Genomic DNA, 12,714 nt, shown 5'->3' with positions numbered 1-12,714 from the left:
ATCCGTTAGAGTATCTTTTGTTTTAACTTGTGAATTTTCCCTGTGCTAAGAGGGAGGTTTATCCCTGTTTTTGTAACTTTAAAGTTTTGCCTGGAGGGGAAATCCTCTGTGTTTTGAATCTTTTTGTTACCCTGTAAATTTATCTTCCATCCTGATTTTACAGAGGTGGTTCATTTATCTTTTTAAAATAAATTCTTCTTTTAAGAACCTGATTGATTTTTCATTGTTCTTAAGATCCAAGGGTTTGGGTCTGTGTTCATCTGTACCAATTGGTGAGGATATTATTCTCAAGCCTTCCCCAGGAAAAGGGGTGCAGGGCTTGGGGGAATATTTTGGGGGAATAGGACTCCAAGTGCTCCTTTCCCTGATTCTTTGTCTAAATCTCTTGGTGGTGGCAGCACACTGTTCAAGGACAAGGTGGAATTTGTGCCTTTGGAAAGTTTTTAACCTAAGCTGGTAGAAATAAGCTTAGGGGGTCTTTCACGTGGGTCCCCACATCTGTACCCCAGAGTTCAGAGTGGGGAAGGAACCCTGACACTCATGACTAATGAAACATGGTAGCAGGGGCTGAGCTGTGAGTTCTCTGCAGTGCGGCAACTGGCGGCATGAGCCATGGAACTGGAAGCCCCCCAGAGCCCTGGATCTTACAGACACAAACCTAGCCCAGCAATGGAGTGAGTGATAGGAAGGGTTTGAGCTGTACACAGTCCTGGCCATGTGGGAGGATGGCAACAGCAGGAAAGTAAAACGGTTATTTTACAACAAGGCAGAAAGCTCTACACCACTCTGAAGCTCACCACTGCCTTAGCCTCACAGCAGGCCTAAGAGCCCTGGGGACCTATTGCTCCCTAAAGCAGAATGAAACTGTGGGGTGAAACAGGTTTTTCACTAGAGACCAATCCACAGAGAAGGGGATAGACTCCTATGTTATTGCCGTACACACACTGGCTGTTACACGCAATTACCTGTTGAGAGACCTGTTTAGCTCTCTCCCTCTATGCAATTGATAGACAGAAAATAAAGTATCTGACTTAGAATCATAGAATCATAGAATATCAGAGTTGGAAGGGACCTCAAGAGGTCATCTAGTCCAACCCCCTGCTCAAAGCAGGACCAATTCCCAGCTAAATCATCCCAGCCAGGGCTTTGTCAAGCCGGGCCTTAAAAACCTCCAAGGAAGGAGACTCCACCACCTCACTAGGTAACGCATTCCAGTGTTTCACCACCCTCCTAGTGAAATAGTTTTTCCTGATATCCAACCTGGACCTCCCCCACTGCAACTTGAGACCATTGCTCCTTGTTCTGTCATCTGCCACCACTGAGAACAGCCGAGCTCCATCCTCTTTGGAACCCCCCTTCAGGTAGTTGAAGGCTGCTATCAAATCCCCCCTCATTCTTCTCTTCTGGAGACTAAACAATCCCAGTTCTCTCAGCCTCTCCTCATAAGTCATGTGCTCCAGACCCCTAATCATTTTTGTTGCCCTCCGCTGGACTCTTTCCAATTTTTCCACATCCTTCTTGTAGTGTGGGGACCAAAACTGGACACAGTATTCCAGATGAGGCCTCACCAATGTCGAATAAAGGGGAACGATCACGTTCCTCGATCTGCTGGCAATGCCCCTACTTATACAGCCCAAAATGCCGTTAGCCTTCTTGGCAACAAGAGCACACTGTTGACTCATATCCAGCTTCTCGTCCACTGTGACCCCTAGGTCCTTTTCAGCAGAACTGCTACCTAGCCATTCGGTCCCTAGTCTGTAGCAGTGCATGGGATTCTTCCGTCCTAAGTGCAGGACTCTGCACTTGTCCTTGTTGAACCTCATCAGGTTTTTTTCTGCCCAATCCTCTAATTTGTCTAGGTCCCTCTGTATCCGATCCCTACCCTCTAGTGTATCTACCACGCCTCCTAGTTTAGTGTCATCTGCAAACTTGCTGAGAGTGCAGTCCACACCATCCTCCAGATCATTAATAAAGATATTAAACAAAACCGGCCCCAGGACCGACCCTTGGGGCACTCCACTTGAAACCGGCTGCCAACTAGACATGGAGCCATTGATCACTACCCGTTGAGCCCGACGATCTAGCCAGCTTTCTATCCACCTTACAGTCCATTCATCCAGCCCATACTTCTTTAACTTGGTGGCAAGAATACTGTGGGAGACAGTATCAAAAGCTTTGCTAAAGTCAAGAAATAACACATCCACTGCTTTCCCCTCATCCACAGAGCCAGTTATCTCATCATAGAAGGCAATTAGGTTAGTCAGTTTGGGTACTTGCTGTACCCAAACAAAAAGTGAGAACTCTGTTATTCTCCGACATCACCAATCTACTAGAATTCTTTGAAGGGGTCAACAAGTATGTGGACCAAGGGGATCCAGTGGATATAGTGTACTTAGATTTTCAGAAAGCCTTTGACAAGATCCCTCACCAAAGGCTTTTACGCAAGGTAAGCAGCCACGGGATAAGAGGGAAGGTGCTCTCATGGATTGGTAACTGGTTAAAAGATAGGAAACAAAGGGTAGGTATAAATGGTCAGTTTTCAGAATGGAGAGAAGTAAATAGTGGTGTCCCCCCAGGGGTCTGTTCTGGGACCAGACCTATTCAACATATTCATAAATAATCTGGAAAAAGGGGTAAACAGTGAGGTGGCAAAATTTGCAGATGATACAAAATTACTAAAGATAGTTAAGACCCAGGCAGACTGCGAAGAGCTACAAAAGGATCTCTCAAAACTGGATGGCTGGGCAACAAAATGGCAGATGAAATTTAATGTTGATAAATGCAAAGTAATGCACATTGGAAAGCATAATCCCAACTATACATATAACATGATGGGGTCTAAATTAGCTGTTACCACTCAAGAAAGAGATCTTGAAGTCATTGTGGATAGTTCTCTGAAAATATCCACTCAATGTGCAGTGGCAGTCAAAAAAGCAAACAGAATGCTGGGAATAATTAAGAAAGGGATAGATAATAGGACAGAAAATATCATGTTGCCTCTACATAAATCCATGGTACGCCCACATCTTGAATACTGTGTGCAGATGTGGTTGCCCCCTCTCAAAAAAGATATATTGGAATTGGGAAAGGTTCAGAAAAGGGCAACAAAAAAGATTAGGGGTATGGAACGGCTTCTGTATGAGAAGAGATTAATAAGACTAGGACTTTTCAGCTTGGAAAAGTGACAGCTAAGGGGAGATATGATTGAGGTCTATAAAATCATGACCGGTGTAGAGAAAGTAGATATGGAAGTGTTGTTCCCTAATTCTTGTGTTATGAGAAGTAGTAGTCACCAAATGAAATTAATAGGTAGCAGGTTTAAAACAAATAAAAGGAAGTATTTCTTCACACAACGCACAGTCAACCTGTGGAACTCCTTGCCAGAGGATGTAGTGAAGGCCAAGACCATAACAGAGTTCAAAAAAGAACTAGATAAATTCATGGAGGATAGGTCCATCAATGGCTATTAGCGAGGATGGGCAGGAATGGTGTCCCTAGCCTCTGTTTGCCAGAAGCTGGAACTGAGCGACAGGGGATGGATCACTTGATGATTACCTGTTCTGTTTATTCCCTCTGGGGCACCTGGCACTGGCCACTGTCAGAAGACAGGATACTGGGCTAGATGGACCTTTGATCTGACCCAGTAGGGCCATTCTATGGTCTTATGTTCTTAACCTCTGTGCATGCAACAAGGTTAATAGCGACATGCCCTATGCAATTTCAGATGGATAGCTGGGCCTACTGTGATGCAATACCTTGGGGTGAATTATATTTGAACACACCCATTACATTTGGGGGGGGAGGGATAGCTCAGTGGTTTGAGCATTGGCCTGCTAAACCCAGGGTTGTGAGTTCAATCCTTGAGGGGGCCACTTGGGAATCTGGGGCAAAATCAGTACTTGGTCCTGCTAGTGAAGGCAGGGGGCTGGACTCGATGACCTTTCAAGGTCCCTTCCAGTTCTAGGAGATAGGATATCTCCATTATATATATATATAAAAAGCAGGCATGATCTAATAATGTACAATGAGAGGATAATACAATGTTAGGAAAATATGAGCTCATATTAACTAGCTCAAAAAACAACAGACAGTATCAACTGAAGATTGTGATGGTGGATGGTAAACACAACAAATCCCTCTTGGGGAATACAGCCATACAAGCCATGGAGCTGATCGCTGGGCAGCACCAGAATTTTGTAGTGCATTGCAAGAAGCACAAGGGGGAGTCCTATGGACAGTGGAGACAATTTTAAAAGCATATGGGAATGTTTTCAAAGGCGATCAGTGCCTTGAAAGAAAGCTGCAACTGGAAGTAGACCCCCACAGTGGAACCTGTGTACTTACCAGGAAGAAAAATTCCAGTGGCACTACATAATCCAGCATACAAGGAGCTCAAAGTTTTCAGAATAGGGGTGTCATAGCACCTGCAGAGGCCACTACAATTTAGGTAAGCAACGTGGTGGTAATAAGAAAGCCATCAGGAAAATTACATATCTACATAGACCCAAAGCCATTAAACCTGGCATTAAAAAGATGCTACCATCCAATGTTTGCAAGAACCAGATTGTTATAGCTGGCAAACTCCAAAAGTCTCAATCCTCTCTCATTGGTTACCGCATTACAGAAAGGGCCACAATAATCTCGCCAATCTGCCTGTGCATCAGTACCCACTTTAGTAGTCCAATCTCCTTGTACAATCTGGATATCTTTCTTGTGTACCTTATCGATGATGTCTTGGAGCTGATTGTAAAAGTCTCAATTTGCTCATCATCATAGTCTGTTGTAGGGGTGTAGACTTGTACCACTGTGATATTAAACGGGACTGCCTTTAGATATATGGAAATAAGCCTGCTGGACATTGGGTGGCATTCTAATAATGAATTCTTGATATCTTTATGCACAAGAAATCCTATGCCATTGACATGTTTGTCCTCTCCACTGTAATAGAGCACATGGCCTTCTTCTGTTCGTACCTCTCCAAAGTTCTTCCATCTGACCTCAGAGATTCCTAGGAGGTGCCAGGTGTATTGTTCCATTTTGTACGTGAATTCTTTCAACCTCCCTATTTATCTCAATGTCCTTACATTCCACGTGGCTATGGTGATGTTATCTCTTCCACGGATCCTCTTTGTTGGGGTTACACCAGTAGTATGCTTGTTGCGTCTGCCCTGGTGGGAGACAGATGGAGCAGTTATTATTAACCAGGGCTGTGATCAATCCGGTATGGACATCGTTGACTTGCTCATCACATGGTGTGTCTTGGGCAAATTTCTAACCTGGCAGAGCCCATCTCTCTCCAGGCAGCCCCTTTTAATCACCTCTTATGACATGCAGGAAGAGCAGTGGGCCTATTCTGTCCCCAGACCCACAATAAGTTCTTGCAACACATTAGGAGCACATAAAGCATCCAGACGATCAACATGGCACGCACCTAATGGTCTACATCACAGCCAGATCGACTACATCATGGTGCAAAACCAATTTCGTTCTGGGATTAACAGAGCTAAAACAAGAAGCTTCCCCAGTGCTGATATTGGAAGTGATCACGACCTTGTGATGCTAAATTTTTGGCTGCAGCTAAGAAAAATCATCAGGCCAAAGTTCACCAGAACCAAGTTTGACTTAGAAAGACTCAGAGACCGAAACATTGCAGAGTCATTTCAAGCAATGATCGGCGGAAAATTTGCCCCGCTGCTTGCTCTAGAGGAAGACTTAGAAACAATGACCAACAATTTCAACACTGTAATGAATGAGGCAGCAATGGACATCCTTGGGAAACATCGTAAGAAGACAAAACCATGGGTCACAAATGAAATACTACAAATGTGTGACATTAGAAGAGACCTTAAGAGATACAAGAACAGCACTGAGGGAGCTGATAAATACAGAGCGATTGGCAGAAAGATCAAGAAAGGAATGAAGGTGGCCAAGGAGATGTGGACTGAAAAACAAAACTCTAAAATTGAAGAGTGTTCAATAATAAAAATAGCAAACGAGCCTTCCAGGTTGTAAAAGATCTAACAAAGGAAAGATGGACCAAAGCGAACGCAATTCAAGACAAGAAGGGGACAGTCTTACAGAAGAAAGGGACATCACCAATAGGTGGACAAACTACTGCTCTGATCTGTACAACCACTAGACAAATGGAGATCCTAGTGTCTTAGACAGCCCAGATTCAACAGAGGAGGATGACTTTCCAATACTATGTGAAGAAGTGTAGACAGCTGTGAAATCACTCAAGAATAGAAAGACTATAGGTATTGACAACATCCCAGCCAAATTGATGAAATTCAGAGGAGAAATAGTAATAGATGTACTCACCAAGATCTGCAACAAGATCTGGCAGACCAGTGAGTGGCCCTCCACATGGACACAGTCACCAATCATCACTCTGCCAAAGAAAGGCAACCTGCAATTGTGTCAAAATTACCGGTCTATAAACTTAATTAGCCATCCCAGCAAAGTGATGTTGAAAGTCATATTGAACAGATTGAAGCCACAAGTGGAGAATATCATCGCTGAAGAACAGGCTGGCTTTCGTGCGGGAAGAAGTATCACAGAACAGATTTTCAACCTTTGTGTTCTATGTGAGAAATACTTACAATGCCAGCAGGACATCTACCACGTCTCTGTTGACTTCAAGGCGTTTGACAGAGTATGGCTTGAAGCTCTCTGGGCAACCATGAAGAAATACAACGTTGGTTGTAAGCTTATTCTTACCATTAAACAACTATATGCCAAGGCCAGCAGTGCAGTTCTCGTCAATGGCATAATAGGAGAGTGGTTTCACATGACTGTTGGAGTCTGGCCAGGCTGCCTTCTTTCGCCCACACTGTTCAACATCTACTTGGAGCGCATAATAACTGATGCCCTAGAAGATCACATATGCACAGTCAGCATTGGGGGGCAAACAATCTCAAACCTTCAGTTCGCTGATGACATTGATGGCCTGGCAGGCAGTGAAGATGAACTTGCCAACCTTGTGAAATGATTGAATGAAACCTCCACAAAATACGGCATGGAAATCAGTGCAGAGAAAACCAAGCTGATGACAAACAAACATGATGGGATCAGCTCACATATCACTGTCAGTGGACAAGAGCTGGAGACAGTGAAACAGCTCAAGTATTTGGGGGCAATCATCATGATGAAGGATCCAAGGCAGAAATTCGGGCAAGATCTGCGCAAACAACAGCAGCAGTGGAAAAGCTAAAGCCAATTTGAAGGAATAAGAACATCTCCCTGGAATCCAAACTGAAACTACTGCATGCATTGGTCATCTCCATTTTTCTGTATGTGTGCGAGATATGGACCCTTACAGCAGAACTTGAATGGAAAATACAGGTAGTAGAGATGAGATGCTTCCATAAAATCCTGGGTATCTCCTACTTTGACTACGTCACTAATGAAGAGATCCACAACATTATCACCCAATGCACTGGGTCATATGAAGACCTCCTGATGACTGTGAAGAAGCACAAGCTGAAGTGGTACGGCCATGTAACAAGATCATCTGGCCTAGCCAAGATCATCCTCCACGGGACAGTAGAGGGGAAGAGAAGAAGAGGTAGACAGAAGAAGAGATGGATTGACAACATAAAAGAGTGGAGAGGAATGGACTTTGTGGAGACTCAAGCACTGACACACAATCATCAGGGGTGGAGACAATTGTTTGATTGCTCGTCAATGATGGTGCCCCAACGACCAATGCGGTTATGGGAGTGATGATGATGATGACCATCCAATGTTCACAGTTGATGACATCTTGCCAGAAATTTCCAAAACCAGAATCTTGATAGTTTGTGATGTGAGGAATGGGTTTTGGCACATAAGCCTGCATAAAGAGTCCAGCCTGCTGAAAACTTTGCAACACCATTTCGTCATGACATATGTCTGCCCATACTGATAGGTATAAGCCCAGCACCAGACATATTCCAGAGAGGACTCCCCCAAATTCTTGAAGGAAACAATTGCAGATGATATCCTCATGATAGGTGAAGGGAGCAATGATACAGAAGGCGAATGAGACCATGACAGAAAACTACAAGATTTCTACAGCAATGCAGGGACAAGAACATAAAACTCAACCCAGAAAAAATGTGATGCAAACAGCATGAGGTGATATACATTGCATATCTGCTCACCGCAGAGGGCCTGAATGCAGGTCCCAGTGAGATCAAAGCAGTCAGAGACATGCCAGCTCCAGCAGATGTGAAAGGGATAAAGGAATGATACATTTTCTGTCCAAATTTTGTCCACACTTGGCTGCAGTAGCAGAACCACACATCAGCTCACAAGGCAGGATGTTTAGTGGGTCTGGGCAAGTTACCAACAGGAAGTATTTGACATGCTGAAAAAAATAATAGTGAGTACCTCTGTCCTGAAGTACTACCGGCCAGGAGAGACACTGACACACCAGTGTGATGTAATGAAGAAAGGATTGGGGTGGCTCTTTTGCAGGAGCAACTGATTACTTATGATTGCAGAGCCCTGTCAGAGACTGAACAGGAGTATGCGCAAATAGAAAGAGTTTCTGTCTGTGGTATTTGGAGTGAAGTGATTCCATCAATACATCTATGGCTACGCAGTAATACTGCAATCAGATCACAAATTCATAGAGAAAATCATCGCAAAGGCCCTTTTTAGTGCTCCAAAAAGATTGCAGTCTATGCTGATACACCTCAAGCACTACCAGGTGGAGGTCAGATATTGTCCAGGATGATTACTGGTGTTAGCCGACACCCTGGGCACCGGGAATAATACCTCTGCCTCCCCCGGCGCTGCTGCGGCTGCCGGAACCCCAGTTGCAGGGTTTGGCGGCGAAGTGTTTGCTTTTATTATGCCCCATGCAGGTTCCAGGGTGGCTGAGGAGGCACAAACCGCCACCTCAGCTGCCCTGGAACCTGCATCGAGCATATCAAAAGCATCTTCTAACAGATGCTTTTCCCCTGCGCAGTGGGCTGGTTGGGTCTGGGGAGGGGAAGCACAGTACAGCTGTGGCCAGCCCTGGGCTCCTCCGGGTAGGGGGAGGCTCGGCTCAGGGCTTCGGCCAGCCCAGCCGGGGCTCCTCTGGGCAGGGAAGGGGGAGGCTTGGGGCTTCAGCCAGCCCAGGGTTCCTCTGGGTGGCAGGGGGGACTTGTGGCTCTGGCCGTGGGGGGGTGCAGGGGGTCTCAGGGTTACGGCGGTGGGGAGGGCATGGGCAGAAGGGGCGGAGCTGGGGGCTAGCCTCCCCAGAGTGGGGCTTCACCCACTGCCCATGGCTGACATCCTGAGCAAGGCATATATACCCAGCACCAGCAATTTGTGGGAAGGGGATCAGGATACTGAATCCATTAACATGCTGCACTATCTTCCAGTTTCAACAGCGAAGCTGATAGAAATCAAAGAGGCTACACAAAAAGACATCCAACTACAGGAAGTCAAGAAAGTGATTCTAGCACTGTGGCCAGAAGACAAAAGCCAGTAGGAGCAGAACCATATTTTAAATTAAAGATGATCTGAATGTGCAGGATGGATTTATATTTCTAGGACAAAGAGCTCTTGTCCCCACTTCATTACATAAGAATATCATGCAAAAAATACATGCCTCACATCTGGGCATTGGCAACTGTCTTAGATGAGCTCGACTATGTGCTTATTGGCCAGGAATGAATGTGCAACTCTGCTCCTTGATAAACGGGTGTGGCACCTGCCAATCATGTATTAACATCCAGTAAAAAGAGATTTTGTTACCACATGAGCTGCTCACCCAATCATGGGAAATGGTGGGAGTGGACTTATTTACTTTAAAAGAAAAGCACTACTTGATTATAGTGGACTACTATTTAAACTTCTGGGAGGTCTATGTCCTGCCTGATACAAGGAGCAACTCAGTGATTGGCAAACTGAAAGTCAATTTTGTGAGATATGTCATTCCAAACACTGTATTCACCAGAAATGGACCCCAGTTTGTCCTGGAAGAATTCAAGGAATTTGCATGCACGTGGGAGTTTGACCACCACACCAGCTCCTTAGCACACCCACTGAATAATGGTAAGGTGGAATCAGCTGTTGAGACAGTTACACAAGGCTGTTTCTTCTGGTTCAGACCCTGAGTTAGCATTTTTGGCACACGGGAATACCCAATCACAGTGGTGCCAAAACAGTTCAATGTAAACACTGATGGGAGGAAGGACCAAAACCCTGCTACCAATGAGGGGAGACCTGTCGCAGTTCAATGGAGATACTGCTGAGAGAAGATGGCCAACAATCTTTTCTATTTTTTTAATTACCTTATATTTTCTTGTTGTCACAAACATGATTACTCTACAATTTCTTATACAAGTCAGCAATGCACTTTGCAGTACAGCACTTCTGCAGAAAAGGACCTAGGGGTTACAGTGGACGAGAAACTGGATATGAGTCGATAGTGTGCCCTTGTTGCCAAGAAGGCTAACGGCATTCTGGGCTGTATAAGTAGGGGCATTGCCAGCAGATCGAGGGATGTGATCGTTCCCCTCTATTCAACATTGGTGAGGCCTCATCTGGAGTACTGTGTCCAGTTTTGGGCCCCACACTACAAGAAGGAGGTGGAAAAATTGGAAAGAGTCCAGCGGAGGGCATCAAAAATGATTAGGGGGCTGGAGCACATGACTTATGAGGAGAGGCTGAGGGAACTGGGATTGTTTAGTCTGCAGAAGAGAAGAATGAGGGGGGATTTGATAGCTGCTTTCAACTACCTGAAGGGGGTTCCAAAGAGGATGGATCTAGACTGTTCTCAGTGGTACCTGATGACAGAACAAGGAGTAATGGTCTCAAGTTGCAGTTGGGGAGGTTTAGGTTGGATATTAGGAAAAAGTTTTTCACTAGGAGGGTGGTGAAGCACTGGAATGGGTTACCTAGGGAGGTGGTGGAATCTCCTTCCTTAGAGGTTTTTAAGGTCAGGCTTGACAAAGCCCTGGCTGGGATGATTTAGTTGGGAATTGGTCCTGCTTTGAGCAGGGGTTTGGACTAGAGATCTCCTGAGGTCCCTTCCAACCCTGATAGTCTATGATTCTATGATTTTGATCATATTACTAGTAGTCCACATTACCCACAAGCAAATGGAGAGGCTGAGATTGGACAAATAAGGACGAATGCAAAGTACTCCCTTTAGGAAGGAACAATCAGTTGCACACATACAAAATGGGAAATGACTGCCTAGGAAGGAGTACTGCGGAAAGGGATCTGGGGGTCATAGTGGACCACAAGTTAAATACGAGTCAACAGTGTAACACTGTTGCAAAAAAAGCAAACATCATTCTGGGATGTATTAGCAGGAGTGTTGTAAGCAAGACATGAGAAGTAATTCTTCCGCTCTAATCTGCTCTGATTAGGCCTCAACTGGAGTATTGTGTCCAGTTCAGGGCGCCACATTTCAGGAAGGATGTGGACAAATTAGAGAGAGTCCAGAGAAGGGCGACAAAAATGATTAAAGGTCTAGAAAACATGACCTATGAGGAAAGATTGAAAAAATTGGTTTTGTTTAGTCTGGAAAAGAGAAGACTGAGAGGGGACATGATAACAGTTTTCAAGTATGTAAAAGGTTGTTACAAGGAGGAGGAAGAAAAATTGTTTTTCTTAATCTCTGAGGATATGACAATAAGCAATGGACTTAAAATGCAGCAAGAGAGGTTTAGGTTGGACAGTAGGAAAAACTTCCTAACTGTCAGGGTTAAGCACTGGGATAAATTGCCTAGGGAGGCTGTGGAATCTCCATCATTGGAGATTTTTAAGAGCAGGTTGGACAAACACCTGTCAGGAATGGTCTAGATAATTAGTTACAGATCAACACCAATAGTTATATATTCTGGATATAGTCAAGCACAACTCCTGATGGAAAGACAAGTCAGAACTACTGCTCCAAATCTGGAACATAATCTATCTCCAAAGTGGCCAAACATGAAGAGAATAGCCAAATCAGATAAAAAGGTTAAATGGGCTTATGAATACTTTTACAACAGTCACTCGGTTAGAGAACTGCCAAGTCTAGAACCTGGTAACCATGTTTGTGTCAAACTGGATGAAGAAAAAGGATGGACAACTCCAGCTGTCATAAAGAAAAAGAATTCAGCACCCAGATCATGTGATCGAGACAGACAGTGGAGAGTCCAATAGAAACAGTCAACATCTATAGTTTGTTCCTCAGAAAGAACGATCAATAGAGCAAACTCTACAGATGACAGACGCAGAACAAGAAGAAGAAGACGACTCAAGGATTCCAAACAAACCACAGCTAGTCACTGCAATTAATGTTGTGTTCAGGTCATGTAATTAGAAATACAGCAGAATTCAGCGACACTTAGACTGACATGTACTGAACTTCAAAGATAGCATGATAGTGTAAAATTTGTATATGATAGGAATATAGAACTTAAAGGGGGAGATATAATTGTAAAGAAAAAAAATTGTTAACCCAGTAACATGCTGAAATCACTGCCCACAGCTGGAATACCAATTGTTATGCAGATTGCTGAAAGCAACTGTAAGGCCTTTGTAAGCAGCCTTAGGGCTGGTCTACACTGGGGAGAGGCATCGATCTAAGATACGCAACTTCAGCTACGTGAATAGCGTAGCTGAAGTCGAAGTATCTTAGATCGATTTACCTTGGGTCCTCACAGCGTGGGATCGACGGCCGCGGCTCCCGTCGACTCCGCTACCGCCGCTCGCTCCGGTGGAGTTCCGGAGTTGACGGGG

Source organism: Malaclemys terrapin, chromosome 23 (genome assembly GCF_027887155.1).
Source record: "Malaclemys terrapin pileata isolate rMalTer1 chromosome 23, rMalTer1.hap1, whole genome shotgun sequence".
In the NCBI taxonomy this organism is placed as follows: domain Eukaryota; kingdom Metazoa; phylum Chordata; order Testudines; family Emydidae; genus Malaclemys; species Malaclemys terrapin.
Note: the sequence above shows the minus strand (reverse complement) of the source record.